At 44.0% G+C, this 15,060-nt stretch overlaps 1 pseudogene; it reads right to left on the bottom strand.

The window, feature by feature from the left end:
* Positions 1-2,438: 2,438 nt before the first annotated feature.
* Positions 2,439-3,397, bottom strand: LOC102121550 (glyceraldehyde-3-phosphate dehydrogenase pseudogene; annotated as a pseudogene).
* Positions 3,398-15,060: the final 11,663 nt, after the last annotated feature.

Below are 15,060 nucleotides of genomic sequence, written 5' to 3'. Positions count from 1 at the left end.
GACATATAAGTCAGTGGACTGGGAGAGGAAGACCCGCCTTCACTGTGGATGGGCACTGTCTGGTCGGCTGCCAGCGTGGCAGAACAAAGCAGGCAGAAGAAAGCAGGCAGAAGGGGCATGCAGCTTGCTGGGGCTTTCTCTTTCTCTCTCCCTTCCAGAGCAGGCCGTCTTTTCTCCTTCTGCCTTTGGGCATCTGACTCCAGGTTATTCAGCTTTTGCACTCTGGGACTTGTACCAGTGGCCTCTGGGGTGCTCTCAGCCCTTCAGTCTCAGACTGGGAGCTGCACTGTCAGCTTTCCCTGTTTTGAGGCTTAGGGCTTGGACTGAGACACACTACCGGTTTTTCTCATTCCCCAGCTTGCAAGCCCTATTGTGGGACTTTGCCTTAGTAATTGTGTGAGCCAATTCTCCCTAATAAACTCATATATATATATACACACACACATGTATACAATTACTCAAGGTTCTCCAGAGGGACAGAACCAATAGGATACATGTATATATGTGTGTATATATACACAAATGTATACAATCCTATATATATGTATATGTATCCTATATATATGTATCCTATTGGTTCTGTCCCCCTGGAGAACCCTGAGTAATTGACCATCTTCTTTCTGAACAAAAATTAATGCTGGTTTGAATGGCAGTTTCTTCCAGATTCTACTCATATGGTTCTTAATGACAATGATAGGGTCCAGGATAAAAAAGTAGTTAAAGAAATGTAAAAGAGCTTCATGCAATTGGAGGCGGTGTCAAGTTTCTTGGCCCGAAAACATTTTACCCTTGGGTGCTAAGAAATCTTGCAAATGTGTTGCTTAGTTCTACCAATGATCTTTGTGGGACTGTAGTGAGCAAAACTGGTGCCATAGCACTGGACCCAGGCAAACGTCCTAAGTGCAAGAAATAGAAGGTGAATTCTGGAGATTACAGAACAGCAAATGACCTAGATTCTAGGTCATATTTACAAATAAATTGTTTAAAGAGAATTTATGAGCACCGACACAAGGAAGTAGTGATTACCAGTGTAACTAAAATGCAGGTTAGTTGCTCGCTGCATGTGGAGTCCAGCTAACAAGAGCAAGGTCTGATGCAAAAAAAAGCGAATTGATTCCAAAGTTAGCTTGGGGAAGGGGCACAAAGGGTCCTACCTTAAAATGTGCTGCTTCACTTTGGGAGCAGAAAGCAGGGATTTTTATAGGGTAAGGGAGGAAATGAGCAAGGGCAGGGGTCCCCCTCCTAGCTTGGTGTTGAGTTGGCACCTTCCTGGGCAGAAGTAAGTTGAAAATGTGGCCAAGCGGGTGTGCTTTCGATTTGCCCTCCTGGTGGATGGAAGCCCTGAGGCAACCCTGGGAAGATGGAAGTTCTGAGGCAACCTCTGGAAGGGAAAGTTCCTTGGTGGGTGTGCTTTGGTCTGCAAATCGACCGTCAGCTCTCCAGGAGAGATCTGTCTTGGATCACACAGTTAGAAAAACTTGCCCTGTAGGGAATGTGGGGTGAGGGGGAGGAGAATGGTTGTATTTGCATTTCTGAAAGGCTAAGGGAGCCAGGGAAATGAGAAAAGAAGAGAGCGAGAAGGAAAAAAACAAACCACCTCTAGAAAAACAGGGGTGCTGGGTTATACTAGGAGCTAGTATAGATTCACCCATAATGTTAAAGGCAAAGTAACCACTTTTCCTTCTTGAGAGGACTGTTCAACTCGGCAGACTCTGAGGTAGCGTGTATGTTTCAAGGAAGAGAACAAGGCTTTCACTCCATTTCTGACTTTTTAAATTAGAGGTTGTACATCCATGGCTTGTGGTTTCTTGTGTTTTATTTGGCTCTGCCCAGCATTTATGACACTTTTAATTCAGTTGCTAATGTTTAAAAACAGGGAGTGGAGCAAATCCTATTCTTGTGCCCAGTTATCCCTTACCCTCCCTTTGTGGCCTGTGAGAGAGGTGCAGGTCCTCTCCCTACTCCCTCAGGCCTGGACAGGGGGCTTGCTTTGGCTAACAGGATGTAAGCAGAAGTGACCTGTGCCGCCTGGTGAGCAGTGGCTTGAAGAAGCACCACATGGGTCTGCGGGCCCTCTTCTCCCTCGGTCACAAAACAATGTGTTCAGGATGGGTCTGCTTTACAGCTGGATCCTGGAACAAGAAGACATGCAGAGCAGAGCCACAGCTGCTGACAACATGAGCAGAAATGAACTTTTTTTTTTTCAATCCTATTGTAAATGGAATTTTTTTTTTTTTTTCCTGAGCACAGGGGACTTTATTGATGATATATGACAAGGTGGGGCTCCCTAGGCTCCTTCCTCTTCAGAGGATCTGCATGGAAACTGTGAGGCAGGAAGATTCTCAGTGTAGTGGGGTACTGAGTGTGGCAGAAACTCCCCAGCAGTGAGGGCCTCTCTTTTCCTCTCATGCTGTCACTGGGGCTGGTGATCTGGGGGTCTTACTCCTTGGAGGCCATGTGGGCCATGAGGTCCACTACCCTGTTGCTGTAGCCAAATTCATTGTTATACCCGGAAATAAGCTTGACAAAGTGGTCATTGAGGGCAATGCCAGCCCCAGCATCAAAGGTGGAGGAGTGGGTGTCGCAGTTGAAGTCGGAGGAGACAAGCCTGGTGCTTAGCGTAGCCCAGGATGCCCTTGAGGGGGCCCTCGGATGCTACTTCACCACCTTCTTGATGTCATCATATGTGGCAGGTTTTTCCAGGCAGGTCAGGTTCATGACCAACACGTTGTCACTGGGGACTCGGAAGGCCATGCCAGTGAGCTTCCCATTCAGCTCAGGGATGACCTTGCCCACAGACTTGGCAGTGCCAGTAGAGGCAGGGATGATGTTCTGGAGAGCCCTGTGGCTGTCACAACACAGTTTCCCAGAGGGGTCATCCACAGTTTTCTGGGTGGCAGTGATGGTGTGGACTGTGGTCATGAGTCCCTCCACGGTACCAAAGTTGTCATGGATGACCTTGGCCTGGTGTGCTAAGCAGTTGATGGCACAGGGTGCGTTGCTGACTATCTTGGGGCTGTTGTCCTATTTCTCATGGTTCAAGCCCATCATGAACATGGGGGCATCAGCAGAGAGGACAGAGATGATGACCCCTTTGGCTCCCCACTGCAAATGAGCCCCAGCCTTCTCCATGGTGAGGAAGACACCAGTGGACTTCACAACATACCAGCGCCAGCATCACCCCATTTGATTTTGGTGGAATCTAGCTCCTGGATGACGATAATGGGATTTCTATTGATGACAAGCTTCCTGTTCTCAGCTTTGACGGTGCCATGGAATTCGCCATGGGTGGAATCATACTGGAACATGTAGACCATGTAGTTGAGGTCAATGAAGCGGTCTTTGATGGCAACAATATCCACTTTACCAGAGTTAAAAGCAGCCCTGGTGACCAGGCACCCAATACAGCCAAACCCATTTGAGTCCAGGCTTCAGCTTCACCATGATGTCTCAGGGATGCAGCTGGCGCTGCACGAGAAGATGCAGCTGTCTGTTGAATGGGAGGAGCAGAGAGCTGGGATTTTCTTAATTGCTTTTTCATCCCCTGCCCGAGACAGAGTCTTGCTCTGCCGCCCAGGCTGGAGTTCAGTGGTGTAACCCCCACCTCCCCGGTTCAAGCAATTCTCTTGCCTCAGCCTCCTGAGTAGCTGGGATTACAAGCATGTACCGCTACAATGCCAGGCTAATTTTTGTATTTTTAGTAGAGATGGGGTTTCACTATGTTGCCCAGGCTGGTCTCAAACTCTTGACCTTGTAATCTGCCCACCTTGACCTCCCAAAGTGCTGGGATTACAGGTGTTAGCCACCGCTCCCGGCCCTCTTGTTTTTTTAGAAAATTTGTTGTTAGTGTATAGAAACACTACTGATTTTTGTATGTTGATTTTGTATCTTGAAACTGAAAAATTTGTTTATCAATTCTAACAATTTTTGGCAGAGTCTTTAGGATTTTCTCTGTGTAAGACCAGATTGCCAGCCAATAGAGGCCATTTCACATCTTCCTTTCCTATTTGGATGCCTTTTGTATCTTTTCCTTTCCTAACTGCTCTGGCTAGAACTTCTAGCACTATGTTGAACACAAGTGTCAGGACTGACGTCCTTGCCTTTTTCCTGAGCTTAGAGGAAAAACTCTCAGCTTTTCACCATTGAGTGTGATGTTAGCTATAGCCTTGTCATATGTGGCCTTTATTGTGTTGAGGTACATTTCTTCGGTTGAGAGTTTTAATCATGAAAAGATGTTGAGTTTTATCAATTTTTTTTTTTTCTGTATCGAGATGATGGTTTTTGCCCTTCATTCTGTTAATATGGTGTATCACATTTATTGATTTGTGTATGTTGAACCATCTTTGCACCCCAGGGGTAAATCTCATTTGATCATGGTGATCATGATCCTTTTATGTGCTGTTGAATCCAATTTGCTAGTATTTTGTTGACAATTTTTACATCTATGTTCATCAGGGATATTGGCCTGTAATTTTATTTTCTTGTAGTGTCCTTGTCTGGCTTTAATACCAGGGTAAAGGCAGGCTTGAAAAATGAATTTGAAAGTATTTCCTCTGCTTCAATTTTTTGGAAGAGTTTGAGAAGAATTGATATTTTTCTTCTTTAAATATTAGGTAGAATTCAGCTATAAAGCCATCTATTCCTAGGCTGTTCTTTGATGGGGAGCTTTTTATTACTGATTCAATCCCCTTACTAATTATTGATCTATTCAGATTTTCTATTTCTTCATGATTCAGTTTGGTAGGTTGTATGTGTCTAGAAATGTATCCATTTCATCTAGATTGGATTTCAAAAAAATCCAATGTTTTGGCAAATAATTGTTCATAGTCATTTCTTATGAACCCCTGTATTTCTGTAGCACCAGAAATACAAACTAAATAGTTTCCACACAGCAAAGGAACCAACTAACAGAATAAAGAGGCAACCCATAAACAGGGAGAAAATATTTGCAAACAATTCATCTGTTAAGGAGTTAATATCAAAAACACATAAGGAACTCAAACAACTCAACAACAAGAGAACAATCCAATATTTTAAGTGGGAAAAGGACCTGAGTAGACATTTCTCAACAGAAGACGTACAAATGGCCAACAGCAGGGAAATGTAAATTAAAACCTCAATGAGATATCACTTCACACCTGTTTCTAACAGGCTATTATAAGAAAGACAAAAAAGAAATGTTGGTGAGGATGTGGAAAAAAAAGGAACCCTTGTACACTGACTGTGGAAATGTAAATTAGTACAGCCATTATGGAAAACAATATGGAGCTTTCTCAAAAAACAGAAATTAGAATGACCAGATGACCCAGTAATCCAACTTCTGGGTATATATCCAAAGAAATTGAAATCAGTCTGTTGAAGATATATCCGCACTCTCCTTCTCACTTCAGTATCATTCACAATAACCAAGACATGGAATCAATCTAAGTGTCTATCAACCAGTGAATGGATAAAGAATATGTAGTATGTACACACAATATACACAATAGAATACTATTCAGCCTTTGAAAAGAAGGAAATTCTGTCATTTGTGACAACATGGGTGAACCTGGATAATATAATGCTAAATGAAATGAAACAGGCACAGAAAAGCACATACAGCATGATCTCACTTATATGTGGAATCTAAAAAAGTTGAATTTCTAGAAGTAGAGAGTCAAACGGTGGCTTCAAAAGGCTGAGGAGTGCAGTGGGGTGGGGAACAAGTAGTGTTGATCAAAGGGTACAAAGTTTCAATTATACAAGAGAAAGATATTTTAAGACGGTCTCAGCATGGCACAGCGTGGTGACCATAGTTAGTAATAATATATTATAGACTTCAAAATTGCTGAAAGAGTAGACTTTAAATGTTCTCGTTATGAAAGATGATAAGTATGTGAGGTGGCAGATATGTTAATTAGCTTAATATAGTCATTCCACAATATATACATATATCAAAGCATCACATTGAACCTCAGACCTTCTAAGCTTCTAACTGAACTCTCCATGCCACTCATGTATAACAAGAGGCACAGGGAACCTATAAAAGCCACTTATGGGCACCTGTTTCAGACATTTGTTCAAATATTTGACATGATTTGCAAAGCTCTGTTTGACTTGGCCTCTGTTCTCAACCTCACTCATACACCCACCTCCTTGTATTTCTCATTCCAGCCACCCTGAACATCTGTAAACTCCTTGAATGCAGAATGTTCTCTCACAGCACAGGAGCTTTGCACAAACCATATGAGAAACAAGGGCTATCTTGAATCTTGACCTTCTCCCAGTTTTTATGACTCATTGTTGGAAGCCAGACCCCTAGAGTTCACCCACTGCTCAGCTCCAAGTATTTTTTACATACCCTGAGAGACCCCACTCCATCCTTTCTCTCATTCCTGGAATTCTCAACAAGTGCCACATGGGTGGGTGAGCTCAGGGAAAATTATCAAGAGTTCTGCTGCTGTGTAGACACTGCCACATGAAAGCTACCAAGCATCTGGGAGCAAACCAAGAGTCTCGGAAGATCTCCTGTTGACATTTGGGTAGCTACAGATACCCGTTCCTGACATCTCCTCTGTCTTCCTTGGCCTCTCCTGGGAAGGATGTACCCCAATCAGCTGAAATGCAGCTGATTCTCCTGGAGAATGCTAACCCCAATCAGCTGAAATGCAGCTGCTTTGTCTATACACCCTGAATGTCCCCTCTCTGGCCACCCCTCTGATGCTAAGGCCCTAGACACTTCATTTAAAACATGATCAACCTGGTACTTGGGCCTCCCAAATATCCTCCCTTTTGGTTGGACCTCAAGGTCCTTGGCCTATGCCTCAGCACTGGCTTGTGGTAATAGTTCATCGGGGCTCCACCATCCCTATAGGAACCCCTCTGGATGGTGAAAAAAGGCAGAACATGAAGCCCAATCAAGGTTTCAAGATGTCATTGCATGAAACCTTTGCCTTCTCCTGGAGTCCAAGGTTTTAGGAAACTAGATCTAGATGGCACCCACCCCCTCAACTTGGCACAGGGAGAAAGAAAGTGAAAATAGCTTCCCAGGCTCCCATGGCTAGAGCTAGGGCACATGGTTTGCATTGTCTCACAACAATTTGGTGCTGGGTTCCTGGACAATCCCTAGGACATCTTGATATATTTGCCTCACCTGGCCTCTAATCTCACATCCATGCCAATCTTTTTTACAGGCTGCTGCCAGAAAGAGCCTCATAAAATGCACATCTGATTGTGCCATCGGCCTGCTTGAACCTCTCTTGCTTGGTTCCCATTGCTTTCAGCATACAGTTCAAACTTCCTAGTATAACAAACAAGTCTGCTCATGATCTGGGCCCCACAGGCCTGTCTGCCGTCCCCTCCCTTCACCGCCACCTTCCTCTAGGTTCATGCTCTATCATACTGCTCAGGGCTCCTCCAACCCACCAGGCTGTGGAACTTTACCTGCTCTTCCTGATTCCAGGAGTGCCTCTTCTGGATTCTCCTTTTTGCCGAGTCCTCCTAGGGATTGTCTAGCTTTCCCTGACCCGCAGGCTAATCACAATGCTCATCCGTGAGCCTCAGAGATCCCTGCAGAACACACAGCCATGCTCCCAGTGTGTGCCACCTGTTTCCCAGTCTCACGCCTCCATGGACTTGCAGCACCTTGACAGTTGGGGCCCCCCATTCCTGGTGCATGTATTGTCTCTGGCATCAAATAATACCTAATATTAAAAACTGCAAAACAAAATCACCCCACTTGTGTCATTCTGCTTTCTTCTCTCCTCTCTACCGCCTACCCTAAACCTTGCTATTTTCCCCATTCATCCTTGTGTACATAATCAGGAAGACAGCCAGCTTGCTGGTCTGTTCACTCATTTCTTTACGTGTCCATCAAACATTTATGGCACCCCCACACTGTGACAGCCACCATACTAAGTGGTGGGGCCATGTGGAAATACCCCGACCAGATGGCAGCCTTCATGGAACTTACATTCTAATGGAGGGAGAAAGACAGCAAACAACTCAGGCACTGAGCCACGAGCTGGTAAAGTCTATGCCAAGCGATGTGTACTAAACGGAAAAGGAAAAGAGGGTCAGGCAGAGAGGAATGCTGGGGTGGGTGAGCTGCTCTTTTATCTGGGGTAATCTGGGGAAATTGTTCGGATAAGATGCTGTCAGAACAGAGATCTGAAGGAAGTGGAAAGTCATGCAAGTATTTGCAGAAGAGCATTTCGGGCAAAGGGAACAGCAGGAGCAAAGGCCCTATGTGAGTTGCAATACTACTAACTGTCATGACAAACACATCCCCAAACTTCACAATAAGAGCACAGCACAGTAAATGTTTATTTCTTGCTCATGCTCCAGTTCAACATGATGTTGCTGGTTGATGGACAGCAGTCTTCATTTGGGTCCAGACATCCAAACAACTTCCATCTCGTGGCTTTCTCCTCTCCAAGGGTCCAAAACGCCTCCCCAATAAGTGGGCAGATGGGGAGTAGAGAAGGCACAGATGGTTCTTAAGTCACTCCCTCCTCACACCCCCAGTAGAAGTGACAAGCACCACTTCGCATCATGTTCCGCTGGTGAGAACCAGTCCTCAGCCACACCTGAATGCTGAGGCATCTCTCTGGGCAGCTGCCTCCGGCAGCAAGGGAACACTATGATGGGCATTTTTGGTGGTAAGTGAGCCACCTCTGCCTCTGAGTGGAGACAGTGCTGCCAGTTCGAGCTCAGCAAGAAGGCTAGGATGGCCGGAGAAGCTGATATAGGGCCTTGCAGGCCACTTGAAGGCCTTTGGATTTTACTGTCTATGAAATGGGAAACACTTGAAGGGCTTTGAGTAAGGGAGTGACATGAAATGGCTTATGTTTCAAAGGGGCGCACTCTAGCTGTGCTGAGGAGAATAGACTGCAGGTAGCCAGGAGGTAGACGGCTAGGCAGAAAGAAGGTAGGGCTGTCATGCAGGGCAGAGATGGTCAACTGGGCCAGGTGAGAGGGAAAGGTCAGTGCCAGCCCTCCTACAGAGATAGGGCCGAGACCTCTAATTTAGTCCAGCTCCTACCTTCTAAGCCAGGGGTCAATAAACTTTGGAAAGGGTCATCTATTAAGTACTTTAGGCTTTGCAGGCCATATAGTGTCTGCTATAACTACTCACCTTTACTGTTGTCTCATGAAAGCAGCCATAAATCATGAGCATGACAGTGTTCCAGTAAAACTTTATTAACAAAAACAGATGGTCAACTGCAAAGTTTGCTGATTCCTGTTAAACCAATCACAAATGGTGCTGGTCTTCTCTCATCACACATTTCTAATCAAGGCATCAGTGGTGGCCACAGAAAACAGCTGAGAACTCTAGACTTTGTCACTGCTTGAAGTTTGTGCGCCAGCCACTCCCAGTGAACTGAATTTCTTGTAGTAACACTGTGGCACAAGAATGAATCACAGCTTCCCACCGTCTTTGAGCAAGTTCTCTCTTGACAAGGGAAATGACTTTCGGCAAGACCTTTTCATTACAGTTCAGGCTCATCAGCTATTTGTCTATAACTAAATACCTTTATTATGTGTAATTAAGGTAGCAACTGAGAAAAGATGCAAATGTGTTCTGAAAAACCTTACTTTGCAGCAGCTAGGAGCTTTGCAACCTTTTAAAAGTACAGGTTTACACTGAAACACATTTGGCATGTGCTGAAATAGGGCAACTAGAGAACGGCTAAAGAGCAGAACTAAAAGATAAGAGGGTTTTGTGTTCAGGAATTCATGCCGTCTAGTGCTCACTCTGAGCTGAGCTGACTGCAGACACCAGGGAACACCCTCCCCACCAAGCCTGCCGTGCCCTCCACAATGGTCTCCTGCCCCAGAGTGAAAAGTATTGTCGCAGCAGAAATATCACAAGCGGCCACTTTCACCTTTGGTTGGTATTTTCTTTTTCAGAATTTCTTCCGTCTCTTTGTACGTGTATGGCTGGGCTATATAATATATCAAGAAAAGGCAGCTGGAAAGCAGGAAAAGAGGCTAGGGCAAGAAAAAATTTTCTCGTCATCCTGTTTGTGATGATGAATGAAAATCAATAATGATCCATTCCTCTGGCACAGCACTGTCCAACAGAACTTTCTGTGATGTTATAAATGTTCTAAGGCTTTGCTGCCCAAGATGGTAACCACTAGCCACAAAAAATGAAATAATGAAAAAAATAATAAAGTTATTTTTTTCTTCCACTGATCTTGTGTTCTGCGTGTTCCATGGCTACTGAGCTCTTGAAATGTAAGCAGCATGGTTGAAGAGCTGAATTTTAAATTTGACTTTGCTTTAATTAATTTAAATCTAAGGGCATATAGCTACGTGGGACCAGTGACACTGTATGGGACAGCACAGCTGCAGTGGGTTGGTTAAGATCCTGGGCTCAGAAGTCAGATAAACACAGGTTTCCATCCTGGTCCCCACTCACTAACCGTGATCAGGCAAGTTACGGTCACTTATCCTTAGCTCCCTCATTTTCAGGACGGGCACAATTGTGCCTACCTCATGGAGCATTTGTGAGGATGAGGTTAGAGGGTAGAGATAAAGCACTTCACACAGTGCCTGGCAGAAGGTTAATGCTCAATAAATGTTCAGTGTGCGGTTATTTCCTAGGAAGCTCCTCAAAGGGCTCGTACCACTCTCTAGACATTGCAGAGAGGTGGTGCTAACGCCTCAGTGCTGGTGTCTTCCCTGGAAGCTTCCCTCGTCCTAAGTGATATCACATAAAGTCGACTCAGGGGAGGGACAGAGTTGGAGCAAAGGGAGAGTCAAAGGCCACTAAATCAAACTTCTCACTATCTCTGAAACTTCCCTGGGGAGGCGAAGATTGCTAGTTGCTCATTCAATATTTGAGTGACCATGTGCCCTAATAAAAGACCACAACGCCCAGGCTATCTTACAGTTAAGGGTGGTCAATAAGATGCAAGCAGACATTGTTAAATCTAAATGTAGATCTCAGGACTTCCAGGAAGTCTTAAGAGGGGTCAGACGGTTTGTCTGTTCTCTCTTGTCTTTTTTCCCTTCACCTTTCTGCCTACTTCCCTCCAGCAGCCTTAAGGAAGTGTCTTTGAGGATGGGAGCCCTGTAATACTAATGATGGCAGAGCAAAAATAAAAGAGGCCCGGGCTCATGGACACCACTTCAGATTTCTTTTATGTGAAAGAAACCACTTGTCTTGGTCTGTTTTGTGCTGCTATCACAGAATACCTGAGACTGGTAATTTATAAAGAACAGAGATTTATCTCTTACAGTTCTAAAGCCTGGGAAGTACAAGGTATGGGAGCCTCCAACTGGTGAGGGGCTTCTTGCCGTGATATCCCATGGTGGAAGGTGGAAGGGCAAGAGAGCATGGACACGAGAGAGACCAGGAAGCTGTCCAAACTTATCCTTTTATCCAGGGACACACTCCTGTGAGAAAAGCACTAATCTATTCACGAGGGCAGAGCCTCTTACAAATCCCACCTCCCAATAATGTTGGTTTGGGGATTCAGTTTCTAACACATGAACTTTGTGGGACACATTCAAACCAATAGGACCTCCATACCATGTTTAAGGCATTATTACTTTTGTTTTCTCTTATGTGTAGCAGCTATGAGCTAGCTATTTCTAAGCAGTGATTAATTCTACAAGTCCAGATTATTATGACATATATTCAATGAAAGAAAGGGCTTGAGAAAATCAGTCCAGTCTTTATTCCTTCATCCTGCCTGCAGGGGGCGTCTAAGTCTGTGAACAACATTAGAGATCGCCTATTATAGTCAATCTTTTTTTTTTTTAATCTTTAAACCTGTTCATTATTTTTTCTTCCATTGATCTCGTGTTCCAAAATATGTTTCTCTACTATCAGTTAAGTTCTATTGGTTTTTTGGTCATGAAAAACGTTTAACAAGCTGGATGTGGTGGTGCATGCCTGTAGTCCTAGTCCTAGCTACTTGGGAGACTGAGTCAGGAGGATTGCTTGAACCCAGGAGTTTGAGGCTGTAGTGAGCTATGATTGCATCATTGCACTCCAGCCTAGACAATAAAGTCAGACCCTGTCTCAATAAAATAAACAAAAAACAAACATTTAACAACCATAGTGGATTTTGTTTTGTTTCATTTTGTGGGCTGGCCAGCAGCTGATCTCCTTCTTATATTTGGGGAATCCTAATAAAATAGAGTTTTTGACAGCCTTATACTTGTTGTCCCTGTCCTTCAGCAGCTGGGCAAGAGCACACAAGACTTAAGATTTGCCAACTCGGCTAGGCGCGGTGGCTAATGCCTGTAATCCCAGCACTTTGGGAGGCCGAGGTGGGCGGATCACCTGAGGTCGGGAGTTTGAGACCAGCCTGACCAACATGGAGAAATCCCATTTCTACCAAAAATACAAAATTAGCCGGGAATGGTGGTGCATGCCTCCCAGCTACTCAGGAGGCTGAGGCAGGAGAATCCCTTGAACCCTGGAAGCAGAGGTTGCAGTGAGCCGAGATCGCGCCATGGCACTCCAGCCTGCACAATAAGAGCAAAACTCTGTCTAAAAAAAAAAAAAAAAATTTGCCAACTGGGTGGTGTCAACCTGGGACTTTGCATCTGGAGCAAGTAACACAAAGCAGCAACCATGGTTTGGAATGCAGTCTGCTGGGTAGTGGCATCCCATGTCCTGGTGGATCCCATGGGTCAGTGCCTGGTGTCCAGTGGCATCCCAACCATGCCACTTCTGTGATGTGACCTTGGCTGAGCTCCTCATTGCTCAGCTTTTCCTGGCTACTGCCCATGTCCAGAGTCTAGTCCTCCTGCCTTTTCGTTTGCTCTGGAGCTGGCAGACATTTTCCCGAAGCAATTATTTTCTGCTTAAGTCAACTAGACTTAGTTTCTATTGCATGCAGCCAAGAATCTTGATGGATACACATGCTAAGCAACATGATTTTATCTACGATACCCACAGAGTTAACATCATTCAACCAGAGCAAGAGACAGTGTTCATATTAGCCAACATAGCCTTAACTGGCAACACACACACTTTCTTTTGAGCTTTTAAAAACATTGCTCCATTTCTATCATCATAGACCCCCAAGGAGAAGGCACCCCAGCCTCCTGGAAACCACTGATATCATTGCATATCCTAATATTACAGATGAGGAAATGGAATCTCAGAGAGTTGAAGTGAATTGTTTGATATGTCAGGCTATAGAAAGAACTTCTTGTGAGGGTCATTAGCCATTCATTCATATACTACTCTTGGCCTGTGGACATGATGTCTCAAGGAACTCAGAGTCAGGTAGGAGAGATGGGTGATTCTTGGGGAAACAAAAAGGATTCAAATAACATGGAAATGAGCAGGTTAGGATATTCAGAAAGAGATATTTAAATGATAATGAAAACAGAAGGGATGTTACATCCCTTAAGCTTAAGTTACTTAAGCTTCAAGAACTCAAGCATAGTGGTAAAAGCAGGGACACAGCAAGATGGCCACGAACACTGCAGATGTTCACCTCTGCAAATGAGAAAGTCAGCCCAGACAAGACAGGGTTCTGGAGGCGTGAATCCAAGAAGTTTGGTAGAAAGCTGCCACAGCCAGACAGCAAAGTCAATATATGCTGTGTTCTCCTTTAAGAACATGTGATGCGAAAACATCTGAACTTGCAAAATAGACTTTTGAGACTATTATTGTCTTTAAAGAGGACTCTTCACTTTAAAGATAAGAAGACATCTATTTTTTAAGTTGCACTAATTTTTTCTTAGCTTATTTATTGTCTGCAACAACATATTGAGAAGAGGCATTTTTATCCCCATTTCATGGATGAGAAACTAGGGCTCAAGTAGATTAAGTCACCGGTAAAGATCACGCAGCTTGTAAGAAGAAGACCCAAAGGTCCTGTGTTTTCTGTTCTACCAAGCCAACTCCCACAGAGTGACTTTAAATAATGAACATTTGAAATGCATTTGGAAGGCACTTCTAATTGAAGAGACTCAATTTACGAAGATTAGATTTGCACACGATTTTGAGAACACATCCATCGCACAAAGCATTATGCAACAATATAAGGATAAATGCCATGGATCGCATGCAAAAAAGAGGAAAATAATAGAGGAAGCGCAGTTAATTAATGCAGTAGGAGCTGAAACACTACAGGAGCAGATGAACATACACTCCCAGAATATGATACAATAAGCGGCTTCATTAGGAAGACAATTTATGTGGTCGGAAAGATAATAGCAAGCGAAAGAGGAAAATGTAAAAACAAATTAGTCTACTAGAAAACACTGATTTGAAGATATTTTATAATGATTGATTTGTAAGAAATCTCTCTGCAATAAACATCAGTGGAACCCTTGCTTTTAGAGGTCTTAAAAAATAGGTCAGTATCTCTGGGTTAGACAGGTTTAGGTGTGATTTTCCTCTGCAAGGAAACAAACCAGCTGGGTGTTTTCAAAGGCTCCCTTTAGTTTATGATTCTAAGGTTCCGCTTATGGGAGCTTTCTATGACAGTCATTTTTTAAAGCTGGTTAACTCGTGGCTTTATTTTTCTTCCCCCTCTAAATTCCCCACAGGGCTTTAACTAAATCAGACCACATTTGGAGTTCTGTGTTGCTTTCTGGGCACCACATTTTAAAAGGGACATTGACCTACTCTCCCTCCAGAGAATGGAACCAAGACAAATGAATGGAAGTTGCTCAGAGATAAATTTCAATTCAATACAAGAAAACCCTATCTCCTTCTATCAGAATCCTCTGACAATGGAACCGGCTGCTTTTTGAGACAGTTTGCTCCTAGGACTGGAAACACTGAAGCAGAGGGTATTTGAACTACTGTCAAAACTGCTCTGGAAAAGATTATTTTTTTAACTAAGTTTCCTCCCAATTTCAACACTTTATGATTGATTGATCATGTAACTCTTCAATATGTTTTTGCCAAGTCGAAGCTCCTTTTAGTTCTTTTATCTTAATTATTAGCCTCTCCTTCACTACACCCCCCATCTCCATCCCCAAAAGTTAGTAAACACAATACAGAATGACAAAAGTTAAAACACCAAGGTCACATTGTCTGACAGTGCCATGTCCCTCCATTGGGGCAGCTGGACATGACATGGCCTGTTGACTGTC

Source organism: Macaca fascicularis, chromosome 1 (assembly GCF_037993035.2).
Source record: "Macaca fascicularis isolate 582-1 chromosome 1, T2T-MFA8v1.1".
NCBI lineage: Eukaryota > Metazoa > Chordata > Mammalia > Primates > Cercopithecidae > Macaca > Macaca fascicularis.
This window is presented reverse-complemented; position numbering and strand designations above follow the sequence as displayed.